Here is an 11,028-nt window from a genome sequence, read left to right as displayed (position 1 = left end):
TAACTAACCCCCTCATTTTTGTATAGTTCTCCTTTTTGAAATCAAATGCCACAGTGTTGGGCTGTTGAGATGTTCTTCCCACCACAGGGATGTTAAATGTTGTTATATTATGCCGTTTATTTCGAGCAACTGCAGTTATTCGGGAGAGTACAGACAGGCAGAGTTTCCCCTCCCGAGGTAGGTCTCGGTTAGATAAACAATTAAGGCAAGCATTTATACCTTTTGTGACATACAGTAAGGAGCAACAACTGCATTTTGTTTGTACATATTCCTTTCTGATAGCTTACTTCTCTCAGCAATTTCTGCTACAATCTGCATTCTATTCTTATCTAACACAAGGTCGAAAACCAGCGTCTCTTACAGTTCTTTTCTGCTCGCCCACACCCTGCTTGGAAGTCTCCCGTTATTAGCTGTTAGTTAGCCTGGTAAATATCAAGTCCCTGAGAAAACACAGTTATACGAAGCAAAACAAAATCACAAACAGAAATGTCATTGGAAATTCACAAATTAAAAAGGAAAATGCAATTCCCATCACTTCATTGTATCTGGGCCATTCCTGTATCGAGAGTACCCGCTAAGGGCCCTGTGTGCTTATGGGAAACCTGGAGGAACTCATAGCACAGCCTCGACATGAAACTCAACTGCTCCCAGGTGCCGCCGTAAAACCCTTTCCCTGCTGTGATGTTGATGATTTTATGAAAATATGCTAATGAGTGTGAATATAATGTAACTGGAACATGCTTCATGCAAAAGGTCTCTTGTGCAGTATCATTACAAAGCTTATTATCTACTGTGTGTGTTCAGCCTATTTGTATGAACCGATCATTCCTGTATCTGAAGCTAGAAATATGAACTATAACTCTGAGGTCCTGTTGTAATGATGCAAAGTGTGGGCCATTAATTAATAGTGGTTTGGACTCCTGATGGCTCCCATTAACCAGGACAATTGACTGGAGATGGCTCTGTCCTGCACCATCTGTGAGTCAGGCCAGGAACAATGAAGGCTTGGGGGGGTCTCACAGGACATGTGGCCATGTCACCTGGTACAGGAATCCATCTTAAACCTGGGGCTTTTCCCCAGGAGCGAGACAAAAGATTCCTGCCTTGTACCAAAGCTGTATAAGGGGGTGGAACAGAAGAAAGGTGGCTGCAGTCATGAGAAATCCCCTAGCTACCACCTGAGCTGGAACAAGGACTATACCAGGTGAAAAGATTGGGCCCAGACAAGAAATAAGTCTAGTCTTCAAAAGAAGCTTATTGGAAGATCTCTGAGGGTGAGATTTTATCTGTATTGAGTTTCATACTGTATTAGTCTTAGACTTGCATGTTTTTGTTTTATTTTGCTCTATGGAGAATACAAACTCCACAGAGAAGGAAAAGTTAATGCCTTAGAAAAATCTGTGTGTGTTAGAGTGTCTAGGAACCACTCTCCTATAGCTTCTTTTCTCTGATTTCCTTTAGAAAATCTGAAGCAGGGAGCAGAAAACCATTGTCTTTTCTGAGGTGTGAGCTCAGGACCTACTGAGTATGAGACTGACATGCTGCCAATTATGCTAAGAAGGCCCAAGAAAATGTTTAGGCTCAGTGCATATAGGATCCTCCTACAGCAGTGACTGGAGCAGGGAAGGAGCTGGAAGAAGCAGAGAGCTCTGGTGCCCACAGACCTGTCCTGGCATCTTTCTCAGTAGCAAGGAAATCAATTTGCCCTTCCAGTAAACAATCTAATGGAACTAATGGCAGCATAGGGGCGATGTTTCTAAAGTATGCACCCACCTCTACATTTTAGAACTTACTCTCCTTTTTCTAGTATAGCACTTTGTATATGAATTAGGCAAAACAAACTACACAGGTAAGAGAAACAAGGGCTTGAGAGAAAGCTTGAACTCATAACCCCAACAGATGGCCCCTCTGCACTAACCAGTTGCACCCCTGAAGATGTTTTTTAAACACATTTGGGAAGCAGGCAGTTATCAGTCTCTGTGGTTCACACCTTTGCCTGGTAATTGAAAGGCTGCTGGTTCAAACTTAACTCAAGATGCGGCTTTTCAGTGATGAGACTCCAGTACATTTTAACAGGAAGAAAATCTCCTCTATTCTGGCTTTGCCCCATTTGACTCCTTCTGCCCATCTTCTCCCCCTCCCCCAGTCTCTTTCCTTCCCCACTGGGGCCATGCAGAGAGGAGCCCCAGTCAGTCTCTGTCACAGAGAGTCTGTATCCCATAAAGGGAGGGAGGGAGGGTTTACTTTAAAACACTGATAATGGGGAGTGGTGTGCGTGGTTAGGGGGAGAAAGGATGGAGAACTAACAGTGGGGCACAGAGAGATTCCCCCAGATTTGGGAATTTCCCCTGCTGCCCCCCATCAGCCAGCTGTGAGAAGAACAACTGTGGTGGTGGTGGGGTCTCCACATGCTGCCCCCGCCCCAACTGCCAGCTGTGGCAATGGGAGCTGCAGGGGTGGAGTCTGCGGGCAGCGGTGCACAGAGACGCCCGAGGCCCTCCCGCTTATGGGCTGCTGCCAGAGGTGGGTGCACGTTGCTTTTGGGAGATGCCAGAGGTAAATACTGCACCCCTCACCCTCTCCTGCACCCAGAACCCCCTGCCCCAGCCCAGACCCCACAGCTGCACCCAAACTCCCTCCAAGAGCCTGCCCCCCACACCCACTCCTGCACCCCAACCCTCTGACTGAGCCCAGACCCTGCACCCAAACTCTCCCAGCGCCCAACCCCTCTCCCTCCCACACCCAAACTCCTTCCCAGAGCCTTACACAGGTGTGTGGGGCAGGACTTGGTCCCATTCTGGGCACCACCAAAAATTATACAAACCTCCTGCCCCTGTCCTGCCCAACCTTCTGCTGATGCACCTCAGCCCACACCCATGCAGGGTTTGAAGCTTTTGTTGCTTAAATTCCAGGACACGGAGGGATTTCAGCTCCCCTTTGCCCAGAGGGAACCTTCACCCCACTCCTAACCAGGTTCTTGTCCATGGGATCACTGTAGGGGGGCTGGGTCCCTCGGTGTCTTTTCTCTCTCTAGGACAGGCCAGGGTGCAATAACTGGGGGCATCTGAGCACCGAGGACCTTCTGTGGGGCTGCCATTCCCCTTCCCCTTCTGTGGTCCCATCTGCCATTGACTCCAGCCTTTTTTCTATCCATCGTCAGCACCATCCCAAGCCAGCAGCACTCGCCTCAAAAAGACAGAGTCCAGTGGCACCTTACAGACTAACAGACGTATTGGAGCATAAGCTTCCGTGGGTGAATCCCCACTTTGTCAGATGAATGTAGTGGAAATTTGCAGGGGCAGGTATAAGTATGCAGGCAAGAACCAGTCTAGAGATAACGAGGTTAGTTCAATCAGGGAGGATGAGACCCTCTTCTAGCAGTTGAGATGAGATCACCAAGGGAGGAGAAACTGCTTTTGTAGTTGGCTAGCCAGTCACAGAATTCCCACTCCATTCATCTGACGAAGTGGGGATTCACCCACGAAAGCTCATGCTCCAATACGTCTGTTAGTCTAGAAGGTGCCACAGGATTCTTTGCTGCTTCTACAGGACCAGACTAACACGGCTACCCCTCTGATATCTGATACTCAAAAAGACAGTGTCACCTGCTGGGAGTAAATCACTGACCTCTCTCCTCCCTGAGCACTGACTGCCCCTCTGTTTCCTTGCCTCTCAGTCCGTGCAGATGGGACTTTTCCCTCCAGTGCTGGAGGATTCGCCCTTCTCATCTACCCTTGTGCCAAGCAGCACAGTGGGTGGGAATCTTAAACGTACCGAGGTGACTTAGGAGCAGAACCCCCCCAGACCTTCCATGCAATTGTCACTTGCCCTTCACTAAGCAGGACTGAAACTGGTGCAGGGAGACTGGTGGGCCACATCCCCTCTGGGCATGAGCAAAGCAGCAGGATGAAAAAAATGATCATGGAGATGTTGGGGATTGAAGCCAGGGCCTCATACATGCAAAGCATGTGCTCAACCACTGAGCTACATCCCCTAGCAGGTTGTGTTTGCTATGGGTTACACTCAGAGCCCTCCTGTTTCCAGTGCATCCAGTGACCTATAAGCTTCACGAGAAGCCCATTCCCCTCTCTGAGGACCAATCCTGCTCTCCTGGAGGTGACTTGTTCATAGGGGTCACTTTTCAGCAGGGCCAGATTCTATGTGTGGGGCAGAGAGAGTGGGTGCCCTGGTCTCAGGGTGCAGAGATACACTCAGCCATCTCCCCTGCATTGGGTTGGGGGTGCTGCAATCCCCTGCTGCAAGGTCATGGTGGGGGATGCTGTGAGGCCCTGGTGGCAGCAGTGGTGTGGGAAGCGCAAGGTATTTCTAGGATCTGCTATTTCCACCTGCCTGTGAAGTCCAGCTTTCCCCAGCACATTCACTGTGGTGCAATTGGATCACTGTTTCCATGGCTGAACAGCAAAGAATGGCTCCCAGTTTCCCTTCTATTGCCAGCAGGATTAGCCTGTGTCAGTGCTTAATGAGGTGGATCTTGTTGTAGATTGTTATTCATTCCCCACCTTGACAATTCACACAGTCCTTTTCCCAGGCAGATTCCCAGCACCTCAGTGATCCCGGTAGCAGGGTTGGGTCCTGAGATTTTCAGGGTTCTTTTCCCCTCCACCTGGAGTGAACTCAGCTTTTTCCCCATCCCAGACAATCCATGAAATAACAACAGGGGCATAAAGAAAGAGGGGAGGGAACATCTCACGGCCAGGGCTGGATGTGCCCAGGGCCCCCTGCTTGTCCATTGTTTCCATGGAATTTGGCCTCCTGCTTTGCACAAGGGACAGAGAAAGATCTTGCTGTTCCTGTGTCTGTGCAAAGAAAATTGTGCTTCTGTATGAAAGAGAGGCGGGAAATGGCCCCATGATGGGGCAATAGCCTCAGGATTAAGAACAAAGGACAATGATGGGAAGGTTCACAATTGACTCAGTAGTTGCATACAAAGGTTCAGGTTTGGCAGTGACACTGGGAAATTCTGGCTCCTTCTCAGGCTCAGGGTGGCCACCCCGGTCTAGATGTAGAAGTTACAACATTTAAACTTGAAAGAGGGGCCAATTTCCCCATCATTTCACACCTTTACACCCAAACACGATGACTTTCTGAATGAACCCTCCTCGTTCAGCCAGAAGATCTTGGGGTGGATGTAGGAGTCACTGGGTAAAATTCTCTGGACTCTGTTCTGAATCAGGTCAGAGCAGAGGTACCTAGTGATCTAGTCTGGCTGTAAAATCTGTAGATCAACACCATTAATATGAAATTAATCCTCAGAAACAGCTGTTCCCCACCCAGACCCCAGCAAAGGGCTCTCCAGGGAAGGGGGCTGTTGAGGAAGGGAAGAAGGAAGATGTCCTTCTCCCTCTGGAGGAACTGGGCTCTGCGCTTTGGACAGAAAGGAGGGGAAGGAAATGGCCACACGATGGCAGCAGAACCTAAGAAATGAAACACAATAGGCTTATGTCCACACTGCAATGTAACACCCAGGGCTGCCCCATACCAGCTCAGGCTCCCGGGACTTGGGCTGTGGGGTGGTAAATTTGCAGTGTAGACATCTCGGCTCAGGCTCAATACCAGGCTCTGATACCTCATAAGGCTGGGAGGGAGTGTAGCAAGTAAAAAAGGTGGAACGGCAGTGGAGTATTACCCTGGTCTCAATGGCATTTCTCCATTGGTCTGTCTGCTCTGAGGCAGGGACAATAACACGTCCTGCTGCATTCGTTATTTCAAAGGGCGGTTTAGGATTTTCATTCTCACACATGGTGCACGAAGCAGGACTCAACCCTCGGCCTAAACTAAATGAGCTGCCCACAGATTCTGACAGCCACAATGAGGCATTTGGTGTGAGAGCTCAGACCTGCCCCTGTCCCACAGGGACGGGGTCATCTGTGAGGGGACTGGGCCACTGACCTACCAGCTCCTAACTCCCAAACTTTCAGTAATATCATCAGTGCCTGTGAGTGTAATTTAAACCATCAAAACAGTCATAGTGGGTAGACCATAGTCTGGACTTCGGGTCTGGAAAAGAGCTGCCACAATCCATAGACCAGGTTGTTATATAACATGCACATGGATTTTAACCCTTCACACACAGTAATGGGAAAGTTCTTGGTTCAGGCTTGTAGCAGTGATGGAATAAACTGCAGGTTCAATAAACAGCTGGGATGGGTCATTCAGTCCTTTGTACAGAGCTTCAGTTTGTAGCAAAGGCTCTCCAGAGGTATGAAGCAGGATTGAAGACAAGATGGAGATGAGGCATCAGCCTTTTATAGTCTCTTGCCATGTGGTGTTTGCTTTCTTTGTCCCAAGGACACTCTGTCCAGCACGTGGCATAGAAAAACCTTAGAGTTCTGTCCATAGGCAGGTCCCTGCAGACCTTGCTGAGTCACAAGGCGTATCTGCCTTCTCTCAGTGGGTCAATTGTAGAGCTGATGGTCTTTAATGGGCCATCAAGCAGGCTAGGCAGAACTGACACCAACTTGTCAGGCTGGGGTGTTTCCCGGAAGCAGAGCACAAGTTTGAAATATGGACAGAACAGAGCCAATACTTATAACATCAACTACAAAAATGATACACATCTAGAGATAGCATCATTATAATCAACCAATCAGAACCTTTCCATAGACCCCTTACATGACAACCTTTCTACAATATTGGCTGCAAATATAGAACAGTGGTCACAACAGTGATCTATACAGTTACAGATTATGTCAGTAACGTCACAGGAGGTGACACGGCATCAGTGAGACTGATACTGGAATACTGCCTCCAGTTTTGGTGTCCTCGTTTGAAAAAGATGTTGTGAAACTGGAGCTGGGGCAGCAAAGAGCCACCAAATGTCCTGAGGGCTGGAGAAAAATGCCTTCTAGGGAGCTATTGAAAGAGCTCAACCTGTCCAGCTTATCAAAAGAAGATTGAAAGGTGACTTCATTGAAGTGTTGAAGTGCCTTAATGGAGAGAAAGGATTGGGTATTAAAGGACTCTTTAAAATAGCAGAGAAAGGAATAACAAGACCCAATGGCTGGAAGGTGAAAAGAGACAAATTCATATTACAACTAAGGCACAAATATTCAACAGCGAGGATGATTCACCACAGGAACAAGCTACCAAGGAAAGTGATGGATTCTCCATCTCCTGATGTCATTTCATGAAGACTAGATGCCTTTCTGGAATGTGTTTTCCCCCAAAGAACTGCTAGCGTGGATGTGCTGTGGTGACACAAGGGGCATAGGGAGGACATTCAATAGCTGTTTAGTTAAAACACTTTAACTAAAGCAGCAATGCCAGGGGGTTGGTGGCTTCTTTGTTTCCTCACCCTGGAGTAAACTCAGCTTTTTATTTCCATTCTTGATGTTTCATGGAATAACAACAGACGACCGAAGAAAGACGTGGACAGGGTGGGTCTCAGGGGAGGGGCAGAGAGGTGTGGGTGGTGGGCAGGGTGGGTTCCAGGGACGGGTCAGGGAGGTGGCAGCTGGTGGGCAGACCTTGTGGTAGGGGGTGGAGAGGCACGAGCAGCAGGCAGGAAGGCCTTGGGGGAGGAGAGGAGCGAGCGAGAGGTGGATCAGCCGTCCTCAGCCAAAGAGGAAGAGCGGGGGGTGGAAAGTGGGCAAACAGGAGCAAGGGGGGAGCACAGGTGGGGCCTCAGAGAGAGGAGAAGGGTGGGGGGGCAGTACCATGGTCTGGGCACCAATGGGCCCCCCACTTCTAGGGAGCGTCCAGCGCTCACACCCAGCCTCCCCAAATGCAAAAGCCATGGGCCACCTATGCTCTTCATCTTCACTAACCAAGCCCCTCCCCAAGCTATGTTGATGGGAGAAGCCCTCCTGTTGACACAGCGCTATCTGCACCGGGGTTAGGTTGATATAACTGCATTGCTTAGGGAGGTAAATTGTTTACACCCCTGAGTAATGTAGTTACACCGATCTAATTTTGTAGTGTAGACCTGTCCAAAGAACCTTGGGAGTAAAACTTCACCTGCTCCTCTGCTTTACTGAATCCAAACACCAGCAAAGCTTGTCAGGCCCAGATGGAGGTTGGCAGAGAGTCAGGTGTGTGCAGACATGATCCCTTCAGCAACTGTAGGCACCATGGCTTAGCTGGCTAAAACCACTGTTTTGTATACAGGAGATCCTGGGTTCAAGTTCCAGTGGTACCTTACTGAGTTGCTTTTGGGGCACCTGGTATTGGCTACTGTCAGAAGACAAGATTCAGAGCTAGATGGACCTTCGGTCTAGCCTAGTGCGGTTTTTCTTATGGTTTGAATTACACTCACAGGCACTGAGGATAGAGTTACTGAAAGTTTGGGAGTTAGGAGCTGATAGGTCAGTGGTCCGGTCCCCTCACAGACGACCCCGTTCCTCTGGGACAGGGGCAGGTTTGAGCTCTCTCACCAAATGCTCATTGTGGCTGCCAGAATCTGTGGGCAGCTCGTTTCGTTTATGCCGAGGGTGGAGTCCTGTTTTGTGCACTGTGTCTGAGAATGAAAATCCTAACCTGCCCTTTGAAATAACAAAAGCAGCAGGACGTGTTTCTGTCCCTGCCCCAGAGCAGACAGACCGATGGAGAAATGCCATGAGTCCAGGGTAATACTCCCCTGCGGTTTTACCATTTCCACTTGCTAAACTCCCTCCCAACCTTCTGGGCTCCTAGAGCAGGGGACTGAGCCTGAGCCGAGACACGGACACTGCAACGTTACAGCCCAAGCCGCATGACCCTGATTAATGTAACACGGGCCAGTCATGGGTGTTTCATTGCACTGGAGACGTAACCTAATGTTATGTCTGCACCGTGATTAAAACACCCAGGGCACCTGTCGCAAAGCCCGGGTCAGCTGACTCAGGGTTATGGGGCTTGGGCTGCAAGACTATAAAATTACAGGGCAGACAGATGGGCTTGAGCCCAACCTCTGAGACCCCATGAGGGGTGAGGGTTTCCAAACCCAGGCTTCAGTGTGAACACAAATATCTGCCCCACAGTTTTTAGCCTCTCAGCTTTAGCTTCATGAGCCCACATCAGATGGTCCAGGCCAGCCGTGCTGCCATCTTTATCCCAGGAGAGATGGACTCTAAGGGTACATCTCCATTGCCATATCAGCCCAGGGGTTGCACGCTGTGCTCAAAGCAGCACCCTGGAAGCCCCATATTCACCACTCTCATATAATGACGATACAGTTTGTACAAAGTCTGCCTGGTGAGGTATCATTTCAAAAGTCTTGTTCTGTTGAACATTACTATTGTGTTGCATTGTGTGTGTAGCATTGGCTGGGAAGTTTTGCTCTGTGTGTGTGACTGAGATGAGGTTGGGAAATGCCCACCACCAGCCTTTCAGGTGTGACAATGGAGGAGCCAGACTCGCTGCTGGCCCATTAAAGGGATCCACACTGCCAAGGACTATCCCAGGAACCGTATACAATGCAGATTTCTCCGAGATAGCACAGCGACAATGGACACTGCTTGGCTCACATCCTAGCAAAGGTACTTCCTAGCCAGTTGGAAGAAACTATGAAAGGGAGGGTAGAGACATCATGAGTTAGCCTCTCTCCCCCACAACTCAACAGCTGGAAACACACCTGGATGACAAAACTGATTCAGAAATCAGAAGAGAATAATAATAGTACATTCAAACCAAAGTCCCCAAACAGACTAGTAGTGGTTTTTCAGCAGAAAATTTTCAGTTTGGGGAATTCTGTTTTCTCAACCAGACTTTGCCAAGGGAAGCAGAGAGAAAATGGTTGAGTTGCTTCCTTCAGAACAGCTTGGCCTAGGCACTAGCTCTGGTTCACTGTTGTGGCCTTGCTCAGGTTGGGGGTAGTTTAATTATTTGGGGAGGTCCCAGGGTGTTTGGGGGAGATTATGAGGCTGTTCCCCTTTGAGATAAAAACTAAGAAATGCCGGACTAGAGAATTTTTTTAGAAATCTGGGATTTAGACATTTTATTTGAAGCAAGGGCGGGGGTGCAGCTGAGATTCTGAGAAGGTTTTTGTTTGCAAGAAGCAACATTGTTGGATCTGTCATTGTACCAAGGGGGGAGATGGTTGTCTATAAAGGAGAAAGAAGAGTAAATGCAGACAATGAGAATGGGATTTGAACCCTGCGTGCAAAGCACGATGGATTAGTAGTCCATCACCTTAACCACTTGGCCACCTCATCTGAGCTGCTAAGATAGGGAAAGGAGGAGAAATCTAAGGCCGGCAGAGAGAGGGACACTAAGGAGTTTTTAAATACTAAGCGGAAGCAGGGGCTGAATGAGCTCCCCCATCACATCTAGTGAGGAGCTGGGGGAAGACTTCAGGAACAGGCCGTGTTTGCACAGACACCCCTACTCTGCCTAGCTATGCAGCATGATGGGGCCGCTTCCCCAAAATGACCAGTTTGGGCTGGTGGTGGGTAACAAATCACTTTAGAGTTGAGTGGAATGAAATGTTATTCTCCTTCCTGTACGGGTGAAGGGAGCAGAACGTACCTAGGCCGTCCTGACGGAGGGGTGGGTGGGTGAGGAATCGCTTTCATTGGACTGCAGAGAAGTGATTGAGGACGTCCCCCTAACCCAGTGGTCCCCAAACATTTCACACTGCGCCCTCGTGTCCATGGCTGTGGCCCCTCGGAAGCCGCGGTCGAGAACCGGGGCTGGGAGTGAGGCCGTTGCTTGCTGGGGAGAGGGGTGCGGACAGAGGTCAGGGGGTCGAGGCCGGGCTGGGAGCCAGGGGCCCAGGCTGAGGGTGGGGTTGGGGAAGAGCTGGGACAGAGTGGGGCTCCCTCCCTGCCCTCCATGGGGGCTGGCTCAGGCCCTGAGGTGCCCCCATCAATCTTCCTCTGTGTCCCCCTAGGAGTCACGCCCCACATTTTGGGGACCACTGACCCCTACTCGCTAAGCAGGGGCTAGTGATGCCAAAGCCCAGGGAAAGGGAGAACAAGTGCGGGGGCCCCAGCACCGGAACCCTGCCCCCCCCCACTTCTGTGTGTGGCTCCGCCCCCTTCCACCCCTTCCCCCACTGGCCCCACCCTGTCACTCCTTTCCCCCGGCCCC

At 49.9% G+C, this 11,028-nt stretch overlaps 1 non-coding gene across 1 annotated transcript; it reads right to left on the bottom strand.

Moving 5' to 3' along the window:
• Positions 1-10,070: 10,070 nt before the first annotated feature.
• Positions 10,071-10,151, bottom strand: TRNAS-ACU. Its single transcript has one exon. It is a non-coding gene; the product is annotated as a tRNA-Ser (tRNA).
• Positions 10,152-11,028: the final 877 nt, after the last annotated feature.

This window comes from Mauremys mutica, unplaced genomic scaffold (assembly GCF_020497125.1).
Source record: "Mauremys mutica isolate MM-2020 ecotype Southern unplaced genomic scaffold, ASM2049712v1 Super-Scaffold_100046, whole genome shotgun sequence".
Lineage (NCBI taxonomy): Eukaryota > Metazoa > Chordata > Testudines > Geoemydidae > Mauremys > Mauremys mutica.
The sequence above is the reverse complement of the archived record's forward strand: the minus strand, read 5'-3'. Positions and strand labels throughout refer to the sequence as shown.